Raw genomic sequence first — 21,930 nt, forward strand, 5'->3', positions numbered from 1 at the left:
TTCCTTTCATCTCCCCTCCCCTCCCCTCCTCTCCCCTCCCTTCCCTTCTTATTCATCTTAATCACTTTGGGCTCTCAAATCCAGTTTAAAAAGATTTTGATGGGCCAGGCACAGTGGCTCATGTAATCCCAGCACTTTGGGAGGCCAAGGCAGGAGGATCACTTGAGGCCAGGAGTTCCCCTTCCCTTCCCTTCCCCTTCCTCTTCCCCTTCCTCTTCCCCTTCCTCTTCCTCTTCCCCTTCCTCTTCCCCTTCCCTTCCCTTCTTTTCCCTTCCCTCCCCTTCCCTTTTCCACAGGGCCTTGTGCTGTCATTCAGGCTGGAATGCAGTGTTGTGATCATGGCTCACTGCAGCCTCAACCTTTCAGACTTAAGTAATCCCCCCACCTTGGCCTCCTGAGTAGCTAGGACTAGAGTTTCACACCACCATACTCTGCTAGTTTTTGTATTTTTTGTAAAGACAGGATTTTGTCATGTTGCCCAGGCTAGCCTCGAACTCCTGAGCTCAAGCAATCCACCCACTTTGGCTGCCCAAAATGCTGGGGTTACAGGTGTGAGCAACCTCACCTGGCCACTAATCTTTGCTTTTGATGAAGATGATTTTCTGCTTAGTGGAGAGCTAGCTACAGGGATGTGGTAATCATGTAAGAGACTAGAGATCTTGTTTTAATTTTTATTTTTTTAACTACTCTCATTCTGTTGCCCAGGCTGGAGTGCAGTGGTGCGATCACAGCTCACTGTAGCTTCTAACTCCTGGCCTCAAGTGATTCTCCCACTTCCACCTCCATTTCTGGAGTAGCTGGGATTAGACATGCACTTTCATGCCTAGCTATTTTTAAATATTTTGTAGAGACAGGGTCTAGCTATGTTGCCAGGTTGGTCTCAAACTCCTGGCCCCAAGTGATCCTCCTGCCTTGGCCTCCCAAAGTGCTGGGATTACATGAGCCACTGTGCCTGGCCTATCAAAATATTTTTAAAGTAGATTTGAGAGCCCAAAGTGTTGAGATGAATAAGAAGTACATTCTACAGACATATCTGAGATGGAAATAATTGATTTTGGTGACTTATTAGATTTCGAAGGGGTAAGCTTGTCTAGTTTTGGAGATTAGATGGGCAATGCTTTATTGAGTAATGTTTTTTGATAATTCATACTCCCAATTTTTGATGAGCAATCCACAATTTGTTACTATATAAAAGGACTTTTTAGCTATGTCATAAAAAAAACTGACCATCTGGACTAGGACCTCAAAATTAAATACTTTTTTTTTTTTAATAATGACTAAAACTCAGAATTTTTATAAATATATATCACTGAAAAGGGCCAGACGTGGTGGCTCCCTCCTGTAATCCTAGCACTTTAGGTAAAAGCCTGAGGCAGGAGAATCTCTTGAGCCTAGGAGTTTGAAACCAGCTGAGGCAACATAGTCAGACTCTGTCTCTACTGGGAAAAAAAAAAAAAAAAAGTCAGCCAGGCACAGTGGTGCACACCTGTGGTCCCAGCTACTTGGAAGGCTGAGGCAGGAGGATCACTTGAGCCAGGAGTAGGGGGCCAAAGTGTTCTATGATTGCACCACTGCACTCTAGCCTGAGCGACAGAATAAGACCCTGTCTCACAACAACAACAACAGCAACAACAAAACAACAACAACAACAACAAGTATGTCATTGAAAAGAGCCTCGCCGGGCGCGGTGGCTCAAGCCTGTAATCCCAGCACTTTGGGAGGCCGAGATGGGCGGATCACAAGGTCAGGAGATCGAGACCATCCTGGCTAACACGGTGAAACCCCGTCTCTACTAAAATACAAAAAAATTAACCGGGCGTGTTGGCGGGCGCCTGTAGTCCCAGCTACTCGGGAGGCTGAGGCAGGAGAATGGCATGAACCCGGGAGGCGGAGCTTGCAGTGAGCTGAGATTGTGCCACTGCGCTCCAGCCTGGGTGAGAGCGAGACTCCGTCTCAAAAAAAAAAAAAAAAAAGAAAAGAGCCTCCTGCAGAGGGAAATGTTCAGCTGAGTTTGAGGCAGATTAAAAAAAAATCCATTTGTTTAAACTCCAAACCATTCACTACCTCCGAAAATTTATTTTAGGATACTTAAAATGTATTGATTGCCTTCTCTTAAGATGTCTCGGCAGAGGCATTTCCTTTTAATTCATCCATGTTGCTCTTGTTACATTTCCAAAGGAAGTCATAGAGAGGTAATGCAGAGTCAGGAAACTGGTTCCAGTAACACTGTGGGAGGTAGTGAGGGCAGGGTTTGGTCTCCGAAATAGAGACAACACGAACTTGTTTCACAGGGGGAATTTTTCCTCTCCAACAGCTGAATTAGAGCAGGCTAAGGTGGCGGGGCTGAGATCCTGGTTGGCCCTGGGATGGCGAGAGAAAGCATCCACTCTTGTGATGGGACGGCCTTATGCAAAGTAGAAAAGGTTTGTCAGGACCTGTCTCCAGAAAGGATCAAGCAGAATGCATTGACCAGGAAGATGGAATTTGAACATCTACAGGTTAGTAGGAATCACTGAGAAAGTGGGATATGTTAGATTAATAGATGCAATTCGTTAATTGCCTGAATTATACAGGAAAGACAAGAAGAAAGAAAAATAAGATCTAGAAACAAACGTGATTTACTTTGCTAATTGAGCAAGCTTTTGAAAGCTTTAGAAAGAGTGGGCAGAATAATAGAAGTATTCAATTTTGAATGGATTTAGTCTTAATTGTACTTGCTGATATCTAGAAAATGAAAGTTAGGAAAAAAACTCTATTTCTTAGCAATAAAAGGCATTTAACTATTGACTTTAAAAAGTCTACCTCCCAGCTTACATTATTTAATATGACAAACTGTTGTTTCCTCTACAGTGCTGTGTTAATAGCTAATACTTTATATAGCCACCTTCTGAAGCTGTGGAGAGCCTTATAACTTTAACATTTCACGTTGGCATTTAGTTGAACCTAGTTTATCTGGCATAAAGTACTTGCTCACAATTCATTACTCAAGAACTCAGCTTTGTGTATGTCTGTGGTAGTCAGAAATCTGTGGGAGTATGTGACTTCATTAAAACCGTGCTTTCCTAGTCATTGCTATTAGTGTAATGCTTTCCTTGAAACACCAGTCACTGAGAGAAATGATAGCTTCTGTTATGGCTATGCACAGCAGTACTGAAATATTTTGTTTTCACTTTTCAGAAGTATTAGAAAAATTGCCTCCATGTCTGGGTTATCTGAAGGTGAAACTAGTGAATGATTATAATAACTTTTTTTTTTTTTAAATTTAGAAGGGAAATGAAGGAAGGGGAAAAAGGAAGGAATGAATGGGGGGGAAAGGAAGGAGTGAAGGAAGGAAAGCAGCAATATTAACTACACTAACTGCAGTTGGTACTATTTGTGGAACACTTACTAGGTATTTCAGGCTTTAGGATTTGCAAAAATTATCTCATAATATCCCCATTTCACAGAGGGAAAACTGAGGTTCAGGGAGTTTAACTATTCAAGATTAAGAGTAGGAACCAGGATTTGAAATTAATTTTTTAAATTCTAAGAGCATCCCCTAATCACCACAAGATCCTACCTCTCTCATTTTTTTCTTGCAGCTGGATAATGGTAGAAGATGTGTCAAATATTTAATCCAGCCAGAGTGCCAAGTTAGATTCAGCTTGGATTTGAAAAACAAAACAACAAAACAAAACAAACAAACAAAAAACCCATTGTTTTTCAAGGCCTCAGGGCATAAGCTGTGTGTACTACAGGAAAGCTTCTATGCTTAGCTGGAGGTAGGAGAACCTTGCTGTCTTTTTCTGAATTTGCTATGACCTTGGGTAAGTCAACTGACCTACCTGGGTGGTGTTCGGAGCATTATTGATGTTATATAATTTATTTTTATTAATGCCACAAGGTTGGCTACATATGTTTCCTCTCTAATGCATGATTAGGAAAGAGTCATTTAGATTTCAATAATTTTATTTTCTTCAAGGTCAACCAATAATTCAGACATCAAGTTAAATGGAAATGAACTTCTAAATATAGGTCAAATAATTTTATAAGAAGCACATAACTGCATCTCCCTCCCCCATGCCTGAATTTGATCCACTTACCAATAAGCTCTCCCAAGCTACTACTCAGTCTCTATTGTTAGTGTGTTACTGACCATGTGTACCAGTCCTGCATTTTGTGTCGAACTGATTAATAATTTTCTTTCAAACCCCTAATGCATCCCCTGTTTTGTCCACATTCTCATAAAGACTCTAGTTGATAAAAATGACAGACTGGACCAGTGGCTGAGCGCGGTGGCTCACGCCTGTCAGCACTTTGGGAGGCCGAGGTGGGCGGATCATGAGGTCAGGAGATGGAGACCATCTGGCGAACATGGTGAAACCCCGTCTCTACTAAAAATACAAAACATTAGCTTGGCGTGGTGGTGGGCATCTGTAGTCCCAGCTACTCGGGAGGCTGAGGCAGGAGAATGGCGTGAATCCAGGAGATGGAGCTTGCAGTGAGCCGAGATGGCACCACTGCACTCCAGCCTGGAAGACAGAGCGAGACTCTGACTCAAAAAAAAAAAAAAAAAAAAGAAAAAAAGGCTGAATATTGCTAATGTAATATTTCAATTCAGATGTAACATCTCTTAAAGATTGAATTAATGTGATTTTATGTTTCATATTGTATTTGTTATTCTTTGGTAGTTTAATGATTACTCTTCTACATAATATTTATATATAGTCTTTTATCTGGAACCAATGAGATTTGAGAAACATTATAAAACTGCTATAAATTTCATAAAAGCTGTTTCCCCTCCAACCTGACTGCTTTGTTTTGTTTCCCTTAATTCTGGGATTTTCCATCATTTGCATTATCTAGTTGATGATAGAATAGTCTCATGACACCATAAAGAGACTAACAAGAAATTTTAATTGGCTTGCTTGTCCAACTACTACAAAATTATAAAGACTGCCTTTTTATGTGTGTGTTTTTTTTAATCCACCATATAAAACTTATCTTTATGTCTGTCTTCTCTCTGATACGCTGGGGTTTAAAGTGAACTGCTTTAGCCTCATTAGAAATAAAAGGTATCGTGTTAATGTCTTCCAGATGACCTTTAGTAATTTGAGAGAGATTCTCCATTTTTCTAGGCTTGACACTCTACTTTTTCCCCTGCTCTTCTAACTTCTGTGGCTTCTGTATTTGACAGTAATAGCCCCACTCCCAACAAACCTGAGCCGTCACATCTCTCTCTTTTGGTTATGGAGTTCAAAATGGGGTTCCTCACCCTTCTAAGAGTCAGGTATTACTTTGTTCTGACTTTGTGAGAAGCGGAAGGCTAGTGAAATGAACTAATAGATCTTCAAAGTGAATTAGAAGCTCAGAACAGAGTGTGGGGAGAACCTATTCTATTTAACCTAACCTATTTGTGGGAAGACAGTCATGACTGCCATTTATTACTTTTAATTCTAATTACAAATAATGCATGCTCACTGAGAGGGTTTGAAAATTTATTTTAAAAAGCCCAAGTCATGGTGGTATGAATGTTTTTGCTCTCTCTTGAGGGCTTAGATTTTCAAGCCCTCTTGGAGCATAGGAATTATTTGCATACATGAATATATATATATATATATATATGCACACACATACACCCCTATATAATGTGTGTGTCTATCTATCTATAGATAGACACACACACACACATATTCTTCTTGTCTTCAGTTTGTTCCTTACCTTAGAATTTTTTTTGTTATTAATAAAATAAGATTGTTAACAAAACCTCTGGTCGTAGGTAGTTTCATTGGTGAATTCTACCAAACATTTAAAGAAGAAATAAAACCAGTCTTAGACAGTATAAACTCTTTCAGAAAACAGAGCAGGAGTGAACATTGCCCAACTTATTTTATGAGGCCAAAATTTCCCTGATATTAGAACCAGATACAATCATTAGAAAACTATAGCTACTATCCCTGATAAATATAAATATTTCTTAATGAAACATCTGCACATTTAGTTCAGCAATGTATATAAAGGAATGCAAGGCTGGTTTAACATTTGAAAACCAAATGACATATCAAAACCAGGTTAGGTTGATTCCAGGAAAGTAAGGTCAGCTTAACATTTAAAAGCTGTATAAGTTTCATTATATACATTGTATGTATATATGTATATAATAGATATTATATATAATGTGTACAACATGTATATATACATTATATAATGTGTACAATATGTATTATATATAATATGTATATATACATCATGTAATGTATATAATGTATGTATATAATGTGTGCATATATAATGATTCTCACTAGAGATTATCAGAAAAGCATTTGATAAAATGTCTCACCATTCATGACATAAACTCTTAGGAAACTTAGAAAACTTGCTTACTCTGATAAATGACGATTATAAGAAACCTACCACAAATATCATTAGATGGGAAAATATTGAAGGTTTGTTCTTTTAAGTTTGGGAATGAGAAAACAATGCCACTATTACCACTCTGTCTTCTATTGAACAATTACTCCTATATGGTCTAGAAGATAAATAAGAAATTGGAGAAGAAAGAAAACTGCTGTTATTTATGATGATGTGATCATATATGTAAAAATTTCAAATACATTAATTAGAAATATAATTTACATAATTACTGAACACAAAATCAATGTGTTAAACCAATGCCATTTCTCTATCAGCAAACAAAAATGTTAAAGATACTTAAAAAATACTATGTTTAAGACAGTATGAAAAACATTAAATAATCTCAGAAGACACTGAGCAGAAATGTGCATGGCCTGTGTGCAGAAGCCTATTAAACTTCAGTGAGAGAAATCAGAAATGACAAATATATGAACAGATTTACCATGTTTATCGTTTTGAAGTCTGTTATTTCACTTCTCTCCAAACTAATAGATTAGATGCAATTCTAATCAATATCTCAAGGGTGTGGGTGAATGTGTGCGTGTGTGCTTTAGTGGGATGTGACAAACTGCCTCTAAATTTTATGGTGGAAGGGCCTAGAGATGATCTTTAAAAAAATCAAAGTGGAAAGAGTTACTATTCCAGGTATCAAGACTTATTATAATGCAAGAGTAATGAAGCATTCTAGTATTTGTGCAAGGACACACAAACACATAGTGGAGTAGAGAACCACCTAACAGACTCTCATGTGTATAGACAGTTAATGAATGACAAAAGTGGCACTGAAAAGCAGCTTAATACAGCCTTTTAAATAAATGGGATGGGGTCAACTGGGTAATCATATGAAAACGATAATGAAACTTGATATCCATCTCACAAACACAAAACTCCTTCCTAGGATGATTATAAATGTTAATGTGAAAGATAAAATAACAAAGCTTCTGGAAGATAATATAGAAGGAATCTTGTCGCTTGTGGAGTAGGCAAAAACTTCTTAAATAGGACGATATCTTGGCTATAGAGGAAAAGACTGATCATTTGGAGTATATTGAAAGTAAATGGGCTGGGTGTGGTGGCTCACACATGTAATCCCAGCGCTTTGGGGTGCTGAGGTGGGAGGATCTCCTGAGCTCAGAAGGGTGAGGCTGCAGTGAGCTGTGATCATAGCACAGCACTCAAGACTGTGCGACAGAGCAAGACCTTGTTTCAAAAAAAAAAAAAAAAAAATCAAAAGAAATTATGAAGAGAGAAAAAGCGACTGGGTATGGTGGCTCACGCCTGTAATCCCAGCACTTTGGGAGGCAGAGGTGGGTGGATCACAAGGTCAGGAGTTTGAGACTAGCCTGACCAATTTGGTGAAACCCTGTCTCTACTAAAAATACGAAAATTAGCCAGGCGCGGTGGCAGGTGCCTGTAATCCCAGCTACTCAGGAGGCTGAGGCAAGAGAATTGCTTGAACCTGCCTGGGAGGTGGAGCTTGCAGTGAGCCGAGATCCTGCCACTGCACTCCAGCCTGGGTGACAGAGCAAGACTCCATCTCAAAAAAAGAAAGCAAAAGCTAGTTATGGAACGAATCACATTTTCTATTTTATATGTTGATTTTGGTAAATTGCATTTTTTTCTTAAAAATTATGTTTTATCTAAGATTTTAAAATTTTAGTGTAAAGTTATTCTAGTATCTTTACCACTTTAAAGACTGTAGGATCAATGCTATGTTTCCTTTTTCATTTCTGACATTAGTTATTTGTATCTCTACTTGATTATACTTGCCAAAGTTTTTAATTTTATTAGCTTTTTCAGAAGCCTTCTTTGGAGGCTATTTATTAACACTTAAATCTGTTTCCTTCTTTCTCCCTTCTTTGGACTAAATTGCTGGATCTTTTTTTCTCTCCTAAATTCTTTAGATGGATATTTAATATACTGATTTTTGTAGCCTTTTATTTTTTTAATATGTGCATTTAAACCTAAAGATTTCTCTCTAAACATGATTAACTGTATCTCTAAAGTTAAGGAAAATATTTATATATCTTCATTTAAAAAATATTTTAAAATTTTGACTATGTTGTCTTTTTTGAATAATGTGTGATTTAGAATTTTATTGCTTGATGTCCAAACATGGAGACTTTGTTTTATCTTCTTTTATTATTTCTAATTTAATTGCATTATATTAAGAAAACATACTCTTCATTTCAGTATGTTGCCATTTATTGAGATTTACCATAGCCCAAGATGTGATCAACTTTCATCAGTGTGCTGTGTATGCTTGAAAAGAATGTCTTAGGTTAAACGTTCTGCTTAAGTCCATTAGTCAAATTGCTGATTATGTTGTTCAGATCTTCCATATCCTTACTTTTTTCTTTTCATTGTAGCAGCTATTGAGAAAATTATTGCTACTATGTTTGTGGACATGTTTTTTTTTTCCTTATAGCTCTGCCAGTTTTTGCTATGTGTGCTTTGAAGCCATGTTATTTGAAGCACACATATTTAGAATTATTTATTTTCCTTATGAATTACATTTTTATCAATAGAATACTTCCATTTTGTTTCTTATGATGCTTTTTGCTGTGAAATGTCTGTTATTAATATAGCTATACTTGCCTTCTTTAGTTTAAAATTTACATGTTATATATTTTTACTTTCTGGTAATCTTAATCATTTTTATACCTTTTTATTTGTATCTTCAATAAAGAGCATAGATTTGGAACTCATTTTTTATCTTGTCTGACAGTCTTGCTTTTTACTGAAGTATAACTAAGCCCATTTACATTTAATACAATTGTTTAAATGCTTGGATTTAAAGTACTATTTTATTGTACATTTTCTATTTGTCTTATCTGTTCTATAGTCCTTTTCCTTTTGTGTCTTTTGGATTTATCAGTTACGCTTTACTATTTAATTGTTCTCTCTGGTAGTTTGAAAACTGTAATTTTACCAACTATCTTTTATTAGTATTATTATTTTATTATCGATACAAGGTCTCACTCTGTCACCCATGGTGGAGTGTGGTGGCATAATCATAGCTCACTGCAGCCTTGAACTCCTGGGCTCAAGCCATCCTCCCACCTCAGCCTCCTAAGTAGCTAGGAGGACTACACTACAGGGGTACATCACCATGCCAAGATAATTTTTATGTTTGTTTTTAAATTTCTAAGTTTTTCTGTAAAGGTGAGATTTTACTGTCTTGCCCAGACTGGTCTTGAACTCCTGGGCTCAAGCAGTCCTTCGGCCTTGGCCTCCCAAAGTGCTGAGATTACAGGCCTGAGCCACTACACCTAGGCTTATCTTTTAAAATCGCATACATTTTGGCCTTTTTTGTTTTTTTGGTACCTTCACCTATTTCCTGACAAATTAAGCAATCTTAAGACCTGTTTCCAGACAAATTAAGCAACCTTAGATTCCCTAACTTAATAAATTTCGCTTCCAAGTTACACGTTGTTATTTTATTTTAATTATCCTTCTATATTATCTCCACAAGACATTAATACTGTTTATATGTTTGGTATTTATTTAATCTTTTTTCTTTGCTCTTTCTTTCTGCATCTTCAGGAATCTGTTTGGGATTATTTTCTTTCAGCCCAAAGAGCATCTTTTTTGTATTTCCTTTGGTGCAAGCCTGCTAGGTGACAAATTCTTTAGTGTTTTTTGTCTTAAAATAGATTTCTTTCATTTTCTTCTTGAAAAATATTTTTACAAGGTGTAGAATTCTAGTAGGCAGTTTAAAAAAGATCATTCCGCTATCTTCTAGCTTTCAATGACGCTAGCTTCTTAACAAAAATAATCAATCTGTTGATTCTTTGAAGGTAATCTATTTGTGGCTGCTTTTAAGATGTTATTTTTAGCTCTTTTATAGCAGATTTACTGTATTCACCCATTTATAGGATTTATAGGGCTTTGAAATCAGTAGTAGTTTGATACTTTCTTTCATTTTACATTTTCAGGAATGATCTTTCTATAGATAATGCTTCTATGTTATTCTCTTTATGATTTTTTTTCTGGGACTCCAATTATACATAGGTTAGAGTTCTTCACTGTATCTTTTATCCTCCTATTTTCTCTGCAATATTTCCCATCTTTTTGACTCTGTTTCTTCATTCGGAATTGTTTCTTTTTATCCCTCTTTGAATGCACTAATTTTTTATTCGGCTGCTTCTAATCTACCATTAAGTATATCTGTTGAGGTTTTAATTTTGGTTATTTATCAGTTCTAGAATTGCTCAGTTTTTAAAATTATTTCTAGTTATCTGTTGGCATTCTTTCTTTTTAAAATTTAAATCAGAGTCTCATTTTGTTTCCCAGTCTGAAGCGCAGTGGTGTGATCATAGCTCACTGCAGCCTCAACCTCCTGGGCTCAAGTGATCCTCTAGACTCAGCCTCCCAAGTAGCTGGGACTACAGGTGTGGACCACCACACCTGGCTAGTTTTTAAGTTTTTTGTAGAGATGGGGTCTCTTTATGTTATCTAGCCTGGTCTCAAACTGCTGGACTCAAGCAATCCTCCCAACTCGACCTCCCAAAAGTGCTGGCATGACTAACTTTTTGTTTTTTGGTACTTTCACCTATTTCCTGAGAAATTAAGCAACCTTAAGACCTGTTTACAGACAAATTAAGCAACCTTGAGATTCCCTAACTTAATAAATTTCACGTGGTGGCGTGGCGTCGTGACGCACCCCTGTAGTGTAGTCCTAGCTACTTAGGAGGCTGAGGTGGGAGGATGGCTTGAGCCCAGGAGTTCAAGGCTGGCATGACTGCTATGAGCCACCACTCCTTGCTGAAGTTCTCTATTTTGTCTTTTATCTTCTTGGAGACATTTAACATAGCTATTTTAAAATGTGTGTCTGATAATAATCTAGGATCTTTGTGTGTCTTTTTCTGTTTCTGTTGATTTTTGTTTATTTTTTATTTATGTCTCCATTTTCTATTTTTTTTTTAAATTTTATGCTGTGCAGATGCTTAGTTTGATTTCATCTTTTCTCAGATAGGATTTATGTTTGCTTTTGCCAGGGATCTGGGGCACTAACATTCCAAGATCACCTTGAGGTATGTTCAAAGCTGTAGATGCTTTAAAGTTGAATTTTAGCCCTGAAAATGTTCAACCTGCCTACTTCTAGTTTACCTTTGTTACTACTGTGATGGAATTTTAGATCCTAACCCCAAGTAGAGGTGTTAGTAGGGCCAGTCTCCCTTAGAGGTCAGGGTCCTCCAGTCCCTTTCCCCTGATAATGTGCCCACAAACTCTCACAGGAATCCTGTGAAGTATTGAGGGGTGGGGGCAAAAGGACCCCCCATGAGCCAACCTCCACTCCCTAGGTCTCTGTTCTCCCCTGAATCCTGGCTTGCTAAGTTTTTCTTAATTTAATATTCCCTTTCCTCTTCCCTTTAAGATGTGATATATATAAACTCACATTTATGTGTTCCATTGTATATATATAAATATATACACACACACATTACTTCCTTATATAATTATACATTATGTGGCCATTAGCTCATGTATTATTATTATTAATTTTTTTTTGAGATAGAGTTTTGCTCTTGTTGCCCAGGCTGGAGTGCAATGGCACGATCTTGGCTCACTGCAAACCCTGCCTCCCAGGTTCAAGCGATTCTCCTGCTTGAACCTCCCGAGTAAGTGAGATTACAGGCGCCAGCCCCCACACCCAGCTAATTTTTGTGTTTAGAGTAGAGATGGGGCTTCACCATGTTGGCCAGGCTGGTCTTCAACTTCTGACCTCAGGTGATCCACCTGCCTCAGCCTCCCAAAGTGGTGGGATTACAGGTGTGAGCCACTGCACCCGGCCTCATGTATTATTTTTACAATATACAATTTACAGCCAAATACTTACACTTGGCAACATACTATAAACATATTTTACATGGCATTCAGTGAGGTATGATTTTAATGGCTCTTGATTGTCCCACTATAGGTACACAATAACAATTTTTTTCTTACTGCTATTTTTGGAAATTCTACTTTTTTTCTTTTTAAAGAATGCAGTAACATTGAAATAAATATATTGTAGTACATAAATATTTGTGCGTATCACTGATACATTTTTACCGTAGAGAAGACTTCTATGAGTGGAATGGGTGGTTCGAATGGATGGGTTGACTGGGCTCAGTGGCTCACACCTGTAATCCCAGCACTTTGGGAGACTGAGGCAGGTGGATCACCTGAGGTCAGGAGTTTGAGACCAGCCTGGCCAACATGATGAAAACCCGTCTCTACCAAAAATACAAAAATTAGCTGGATATGGTGGTGCATGCCTATAATCCCAGCTACTTGGGAGGCTGAGGCAGGAGAATCAATCCAACTTGGAAGGCAGAGTTTGCAGTGAGCCGAGATTATGCCACTCTACTTGAGCCTGGGTGGCAGAGCAGGACTCCATCTCAAAAAAAAAAAACAGGTTTTTAAATTATTTTGATATTACATTTCTCTGTAGAAAGTTTGTGCCAATTTGTATCTCGCTGGTAGTAATGTTAGTGCTTCTTTTTTTTTTTTTTTTTGAGACGGAGTCTGGCTCTGTCACCCAGGCTGGAGTGCAGTGGCCGGATCTCAGCTCACTGCAAGCTCCTCCTCCTCTTGGGTTTACGCCATTCTCCTGCCTCAGCCTCCGGCGTAGCTGGGACTACAGGCGCCCGCCACCTCGCCCAGCTAGTTTTTTGCATTTTTTAGTAGAGACAGGGTTTCACCATGTTAGCCAGGATGGTCTCGATCTCCTGACCTCGTGATCCGCCCGTCTCGGCCTCCCAAAGTGCTGGGATTACAGGCTTGAGCCACCGCGCCCGGCCAGTTAGTGCTTCTTTTAAACACAGCTAAGAAAACACTCCTTTGTCATTTGTATTTTATTCTGGGGTGGGGGTGGACAGAATTTTGCTCTGACACCCAGGCTGAGGTACAGTGGTGTGATCACAGCTCACTGCAGCCTCAAACTCCTGGGCTCAAGTAAATTTCCCACTTTGTCCTCCCAAAGTACTTGGATGACGGGTGGGAACCATAGTGCCTGGCCTATTTGTGAACATTTCAGAGATCTCAGTCCATCCTGGGGTTTAATCTTTTGATGTTATCTTATTATTCTTTTACATTTGTCGTTTTTATATACATTTCCTTTTTTTAAAAATAAACCCTTTTATTTAAAAGCCAGCCATAGATGCTTTGGGCAGTCAGATTTATGGGTTCCATGTAGAGCTGTTTTAATGGCTATGTTATAGTGTTGTGTGAAGATTGTGGCAGAAATAGAAATTACAAGTGTGAAGATGATGCAATTATTTTAAAGGTCTGTATTATTTATAAAATCACGTGCACTATGATTACATCTACATAAAACATTCAAAGAAAATTTAGAAAATCGGCTGAGCGCAGTGGCTCACACCTGCCATCCCAGCACTTTGGGAGGCCAAGGCGAGTGGATCGCTTGAGGTCAGGAATTTGAGACCAGCCTGGACAACATGGTGAAACTTCATCTCTACTATAAATAAAAAAGTTAGCTGGGCCTGTGGCACACTCTTGTAATCCCAGCTACTCAGGAAGCTGAGGCAGAAGAATCCCTTGAATGAGCCAAGATCACAGCACTGCACTCCAGCCTGGGTGACAGACTGAGACTCCATCTCAAAAGAAAATTTAGAAAATATACACAATGGATGATGTTATATTATGGTACTGATTAGTTATTGTTTTTCTTATCTCCCTACCTCATAACAATTCTATAGGGTTGTGCTATTATTTTTTAATAATTAAATGATTAACACAAATGAGAGTTCAATTCAGACTATTCTCAGTAGATCTACTTTTTATCCAGCCAGTCAGTTATCTTATAAATGGTTCAAATGAGTTAAAATAGATAAATAAATGGACATCTTAATTGGGCACAGTGGCTCACACCTGGAATACCAACACTTTGGGAGGCTGAGGTGGGAGGATCACTTGAGCTCAAGAGTTTGAGACTAGCCTGGGCAACATAGCAAGACTCTATCTCTACAAAAAAAATTAGCCAGACATGATGGCACTCACCTGTAGTCCCAGCTACTTGGGAGGCTGAGGTGGTAGGAGTGCTTGAACTAAGGAATTGAAGCGTGCAATGACCTGTGATCACACCACTGCACTTCAGCCTGGGCCACAGAATGAGATCCCATCTCTTTAGGTAATCAAATAAATAAGGCCTTTTCATTATTTCCCTAATAGTAATAATGTGTTTATTGTTACCTAGTCCAAAAAGTATTTACAATGATTAGGAAGAAAAGATATAATAAGAAAATAAAAATGTGCTATTTCAGTGAAAAGATTAAAGAAAAAAAGACAAGACAATACTGAAGTGGAACCAGGAATGAGACTAATCAAAGACATATATTCCAGAATCTCCAAACATGTGGCAGGTGGGCCACGTATGAATTTCACTGTGTTTTTTTAATAGCCAAAATGAAAAGCACATCTGATCAACACAATTTATATTGTCCCTGAGATTAAAAAAAATAAAACACAAATGGCCAGATGCAGTGGCTCATGCCTGTAATCCCAACGCTTTGAGAGGCCGAGGCGGGTGGATCATGAGGTCAAGAGATCGAGATCTTCCTAGCCAACATGGTGAAACCCCGTCTTTTTTTTTTTTTTGAGAAGGAGTCTCGCTCTGTGGCCCAGGCTGGAGTGCAGTGGCCGGATCTCAGCTCACTGCAAGCTCTGCCTTCCAGGTTTACACCATTCTCCTGCCTCAGCCTCCTGAGCAGCTGGGACTACAGGCACCCACCACCTCGCCCGGCTAGTTTTTTGTATTTTTTAGTAGAGACGGGGTTTCACCGTGCTGGCCAGGATGGTCTCGATCTCCTGACCTCGTGATCCGCCCGTCTCGGCCTCCCAAAGTGCTGGGATTACAGGCTTGAGCCACCGCGCCTGGCCGAAACCCCGTCTTTAACTAAGAATACAAAAATTAGCTGGGCGTGGTGGCACGTGTCTGTAGTCCCAGCTAATCTGGAGGCTGAGGCAGGAGAATCGCTTGAACCCAGGACGTGGAGACTCCATCTCCATCTCAAACAAACAAAAAGACACAAACTCAAATTACCATCCAACTATTTAGTTCTTTAGATAGAGCTGTGAGATTCTAAGATCAGGAATCAATGTGTCCTCAGAGCCCTCCTACACGAAATACTGTGTAACGGGATGGGCATTTTCAGCAGTCTTCTGTAGACTTCGGAGCCTTGTCTCCGAGATCACCTCCAAGCATCGTTCAGTTGAGGCAATTCTTTTTGAGGTCAGTAGGACAAGGTGTAGAGCCCTCTGCTGGCCTGAGACAGATTTATCTACATAACCTAGGGATAGATTTGATTTGATTTGATTTTGTTTTGTTTTGCTTTGTTTTTGAGACAGGGTTTCACTGTGTCGCCCAGGCTGGGGTACCCTGGTGCAATCACAGCCCACTGCAGCCTCGACCTCCCAGGCTCATGCAGTCCTTCCACCTCAGCCTCGAGTAGCTGGGACCACAGGAGTGTGCCACCACACTTGGCTAATTTTTCATTTAAAAATTTGTTTTCTGTAGAGATAGGGTCTTGCTATCTTGTCTTGGCTGGTCTCCAACTCCTGGGCTCAACTAATCCTCCTGCCTCGGCCTTCCAAAGTGCTGGAATTACAAGCGTGAGCCACCATACCTGACCAGGATAGATTTTAGAGTGGTTATAAAGAAATCAGTGAGCTGCATACCTCGAGGCAATTTTTATTTTTAATGTTTTTTTCCCCTTCATGCAAACTGTGATATCAGATGGGAGATTGTACTTTATGGAATATCTGGGATATAGTTACCCTATTTTGCTACTTAAATATGGGTCTGCTGGCCTTGATAGACAGTTGAGCTGGGGCAGTGCTGATCATTTCTTATTAAGAGAGGAACCTAAACTCAGATTAATTCCCACACAGATGAACGTCCTATCTCTACTCACAGAGAAGCCGACCATGGAATGAGAATAGCAGCAATTCTTCTCAGACAGTAACAATCTAGGTTCTGCATTAATATACAGTCCGCCCTCCATGCTGACGAGAACCCGTGGACATGGCGAACCAGATTATCAAGTGCAAGGCTGCAGTGGAAAGCCTCTCTCCATAGGGGAGATAGAGGTGGCACCCCCAAAGGCTCATGAAGTTCGAATCAAGATCTTTGCCACTGCAGTTTGCCACACCGACACCTATACCCTGAGCGGAGCTGATCCTGAGGGTTGTTTTCCAGTGATCTTGGGACATGAAGGTGCTGGAATTGTGGAAAAGTGTTGATGAGGGAGTTACTAAGCTGAAGGCGGGTGATAACTGTCATCCCACTTTACATCCCACAGTGTGGAGAATGCAAATTTTGTCTAAATCCTGAAACTAACCTTTGCCAGAAGATAAGAGTCACTCAAGGGAAAGGATTAATGCCAGATGGTACCAGCAGATTTACTTGCAAAGGAGAGACAATTTTACATTACATGGGAACCAGCACATTTTCTGAATGCACAGTTGTGGCTGGTATCTCTGTTGCTAAAATAGATTCTTTAGCACCTTTGGATAAAGTCTGCCTTCTAGGTTGTGGCATTTCAACTGGTTATGCTGCTGCTGTGAACACAGCCAAGGTGGAGCCTGGCTCTGTGCCATCTTTGGCCTGGGAGGAGTTGGATTGGCAGTTATGGGTGGTAAAGTGGCTGGTGCCTCCTGGAATCATTGGTGTGGACATCAATCAAGATAAATTTCCAAGGGCCAACGAGTTTGGAGCCACTGAATGTATTAACCCTCAGGATTTTAGTAAACCCATCCAAGAAGTACTCACTGAGATGACTGATGTAGGAGTGGACTATTCCTTTGAATGTGTTAGGAATACATTAGGGCAGCACTTGAGGCATGTCACAAGGGCTGGGACATCAGCATAGTGGTTGGAGTAGCTGCTTCAGGTGAAGAAATTGCCACTCATCCATTCCAGCTGGTAACAGGTCACACATGCAAAGGCACTGCCTTTGGAGGATGAAAGACTGTAGAAAGTGTCCCAAAGTTGGTGTCTGAACATAGGTCCCAAAAAGGTAAAAGTTGATGAATTTGTGACTCACAATCTGTCTTTTGATGAAATTAACGAAGCCTTTGAACGGATGCATTCTGGAAAGAGCATTCGAACTGTTGTCAAGATTTAATTCAAAAGAGAAAAACAACGTCCATCCTGTCGTGGTGCGATGGGAGCAGCCTAACAGGCAGGGAGAAGCGCCTCTTAGACCTTCAGCAGTTACTCCAGAGAATGGTGTGATGTGTGTCATTCATGAATCTCTGTCATCAAGGACAAGGATAATTCAGTCATGGACCTGTTTTCTGGACTCTCCTCTACATGAATAATTGCTAGCTCATTAAGGAGTATTTTAACATAATAAAATTAATTTCTACAAAAAATATTACAGACCATTGGACAATGAAATTTTCTTGCATGTGGAAGAACCAGAAAAAATATTGATCTGAAATATTTTAAGGTGGGAACCAAACCCTCAACTTACCTGTAAAAATCTCAGTGAAGCATTCTTAGAATGCCTACCTTTGAGCACTGTCATTTTATTTTCTAGTGGACACACTATGATAAATTATTTGTGGATTATAGCTCTGAGTTATTTTAGGTGTTATTTATAACCTTGTGAAAAGATGGGGAAATAGCTGCTAAAAGTAACTTTTCTTTTTCTTAAGCTGGCAGGCCTGTAGCCTACTTACACCACTTTTAGGTTGTGATTTTAAAGCTTCTCATATACCTATGGTAGAAAGCTTGTATTTGTCTTCTTTAATAGGAAGACATAATGTCATTCAGCAAAAGCCAAAACAGACCTTAAGAATTTAAGGATGTGGAGTGGAGCCATGAAAATGCATCCCTGCCTTAACTCAAAAACAAAACTGTGATTTGCTCTGTTAAACAGTTCTTATCCATCCTGACCTTGTCCTTAATACTCACAATATGTTGATTATTTATACTTGACATTCCTGAGAAAACGGGAATATAGGATATGGTAACTGGCAGCTAGAAACTCATATACCCTATTTGGGACAATAACAAATACATTCGTGAAATGTTACACACACACACACACACGTGTGCGCGCGCACACACACACATAGACACACAAACACATAGACACACACACACACACAGAAGAAGACATTTATGGATGGTTGAGGAAATACTACAGGACAATTGTTAGTTGAATGCAAAACCTGTTGACAGCACAAATGCCAAGAAAACTCAGTTTGCTCAACTACTTATAGTCATCCAAAGAGCACAGAAAGATTTAGTGCTGGTTACATAGAGATGATGTGTACGTGAGATAATGATTTTCAATTCCTCTGAAAAGGATTTTTTAAACAAAAAAAGTATGACCATTGTAATCAAACAGATTTTTAAAAGTCAAAACAAATACTATTCATGGCATATGACATTTGAATATCACCATGTAATTTTTGTAGTTCTTTTCACATATCATTTACTCTTGCCTCATGCAAGCTCCCCCAAAAGACAAGGCATACGTTTTTCCTGATTTACTGATGAGAATATTGAGGCTCCATAAAGTGATGAGATTTGCTTGGGGGGAGTGATGAATATATCCTAGGAATTTTACCTACTCCATGTTTTTTCTTTAAATAGTTAATTATCAATAGGTTTAGGCATAACAAATAACCTGATACCTTCCTTTTCTATATGGTACCCACAAAGTTTCCTTTTGGTACCTTGCTAAACAAATGAAGAAAATGAGATTAGCAGCTGCAGCCTCTGCCTATATTGACCAGCCATCTCTTTTATTTATTTTTGATAAATGTGATAAGTCAGTAGGCATCAAGTGGCTTTTTTTTTTTTGAGATGGAGTCTCACTCTGTCACCCAGGCTGGAGCACAGTAGCCTGATCTTGGCTCACTGCAAACTCTGCCTGCCAGGTTCAAATGATTCTCCCACCTCAGCTTCCCAAGTAGCTGGGATTACAGGCGTGCGCCACCACGCCCAGCTAATTTTTGTATTTTTAGTAGAGATGGGGTTTCACCATGTTGGCCAGGCTGGTCTCGAACTCCTTATCTCAGGTGATCTGCCCGCCTTGGCCTCCCAAAGTATTGGGATTACAGGCATGAGCTACCACGCCCGGCCTCAGGTGGCTTTTGTATAGTCATCATAGCACTGTCCAGAGCTAGGGGACATTTACAAGACCCGTGTACACCCTTCTCATCCTGAAGGAGTTTGCAGTCAATTAGAGGAAACGTGATATACCCTCAGGACTCGGTGGCAAGCTACCGTTTTGGATAGTACACATCAAGTGTACCCTTGCAGGGTCTGATTCAGGTGAAATGGGACTTCAACTAGATTTTTAAATGATTGATTAGACTCCTTGAGTGGGTAGAGCTGGAGAGGGCATTCTAGTGGCGTGAAGCTTGGTTTAGGAAATGAGAAATGAATTTGGGAAGGAAGATGGTAGGGATATAGGAATGCTGAAATGATATTTAAGTTGAAGAGGTGGGATTTGATTCTGCAGACGTGGAGGACCCATGAAAGAAGTCTGTTTTGCTTATTTTCTGCTAGTGGAGCTATGTGATGAATGAGAGGCTTTGAGATTACCGTTACAGCCCAGTGATGTATCACAGTTCTGAGGCGTGGTTCAAAGACTGGGGGACTGACCAGATACTTTTGTTTGTGTATATGAGGTTTTCTAGTGCTTTTAGCATGCTTTGTATTTTGGTGAATGATGAAGCTCAGTGAGGTAGTTTATCCTCTTGGTTGTTGGTGCTCCCACTTTTTTTTTTTTTTTTTTGAGATGGAGTCTCGGTCTGTCACCCAGGCTGGGGTGCAGTGGCCAGATCTCAGCTCACTGCAAGCTCTGCCTCCTGGGTTTACGCCATTCTCCTGCCTCAGCCTTCTGGGTAGCTGGGACTACAGGCGCCCGCCACCTCGCCCGGCTAGTTTTTTGTATTTTTTAGTAGAGACGGGGTTTCACGGTGTTAGCCAGGATGGTCTCGATCTCCTGACCTCGTGATCCACCCGTCTCGGCCTCCCAAAGTGCTGGGACTACAGGCTTGAGCCACCGCGCCCGGCCTGGTGCTCCCTCTTTTATATGGAACAAACTATGTCTGAGGCTGTTAGTAGGATGATGGCTCTCTAGAAAAAAAGTATTTTTGTGGTTGACCATGATGCCAGGTCTGGAGTCTCTCAGTCACTTCAGCCCCGCTTCTCTCCACCAACTTCCAGGGGAGCTGGTAGGCCAAGCATTTTTCTAAGCATGTTACATATATCATATTTTACGCACGAGGAACCGAAGCTCAGGCTTAGAAGCATGCTGTTGTGGCCAATTTGGTTCTGCTATTCTGGAAAATATTAGGAGGGCAATGGCTGCAAAGATTTAAGGTAGGTTATTTTCTGGGTCGTGTAGAATAACTGTAGCTAAAGTAGGTATCATCATCACTAACTGGAGGGTGGTGAAGAGTAGAGTGGAGAGGGCGTTACATTTCAGAAAATTTTCTTTCTTTCTTTTTTTTTTTTTTTTATGAGACAGGGTCTCACTCTGTTGTCCAGGCTGGAGCACAGAAGCACAGTCATCGCTCATTGCAGCCTCAACCTCCCAGGCTCAAGTGATCCTTTCACTTCAGCCTCCTGAGTAGCTAGGAATAAAAGTGTGTGCACCATCCCTGGCTTTTTCTTTAAAATTTTTTTAAATATTCTGTAAAGGTGGCATCTCACTGTGTTGCCCTGGCTGGTCTTGAGCTCCTGGGCTCAAGCAATTTACCTGACTCAGCCTCCCAAAGTGCTGGTGTTATAGGCGTGAACCACATGCCTGGCTACAGTTCAGTTCTTTTCTTAAGCCATCACAGTATCCATGTTACTTCTTAAGAACTGACCTGTCAATTTAATCATACACTGCTCTTGAATAAGTGAGTCTTAGCTATTCCCAACAGCCTTGCAATTCACTGTTTTTAAAAAAATTATTTTAAAAATTTTAACTGTGGCAAAATACACAGGACATTAATTTCCCACCGTAACCATTTTAAGTGTCCAATTCGGTATTGTTAAGTATATTCACATTGTTGTACAATCAACCTCCAGAAATTTTTCTTCTTGCAAAACTGAAATTCCGTACCCATTACTTTGCAACAACTTCCCATCCCCCATCTCCCCAACCCCTGGCAACCACCATTTGACTTTCTGACAATATGAATTTGACAATACTATGTACCTCATATGGGTTGAATCATAAAGTATTTGTCTGTTTGTACCACGTTTATTTCATTTAGCCAGATGTCCTCCAGGTTCGTCCATGCGGTAGCATGATTCAGAGTTGCCTTCTATTTAAAGGCTAACTAATTTCCCAGTTTATCTATGTATCTATCACATTTTGTTTATGTGTTCATTCATGGATGGACACTTGGGTTGCTTTTCGCTTTTGGCTGTTGTGAACAATGCTGTTATGAACATAAGTGTACAGATATTTCTTTGATTCCTAATTTTTTTTTTTTTTTGAGATGGAGTCTCGCTCTGTCACCCAGACTGGAGTGCAGTGGTGCGATCTCCGCTCACTGCAAGCTCCGCCGCCT

General features: G+C 39.8%; 1 protein-coding gene and 1 pseudogene across 2 annotated transcripts in view; both read left to right on the forward strand.

Moving 5' to 3' along the window:
- Positions 1–21,930, forward strand: part of FMN2 (formin 2) — a 396,271-nt gene that overhangs the window by 65,452 nt on the left and 308,889 nt on the right. The window lies entirely within an intron of this gene.
- Positions 16,398–17,775, forward strand: LOC105521475 (annotated as a pseudogene). Its single transcript, XR_001003278.1, has one exon. The product of XR_001003278.1 is annotated as an alcohol dehydrogenase class-3 pseudogene (transcript).

The sequence above is a fragment of the Colobus angolensis genome, unplaced genomic scaffold (assembly GCF_000951035.1).
Source record: "Colobus angolensis palliatus isolate OR3802 unplaced genomic scaffold, Cang.pa_1.0 Scaffold40, whole genome shotgun sequence".
NCBI classification, from domain to species: Eukaryota; Metazoa; Chordata; class Mammalia; order Primates; family Cercopithecidae; genus Colobus; species Colobus angolensis.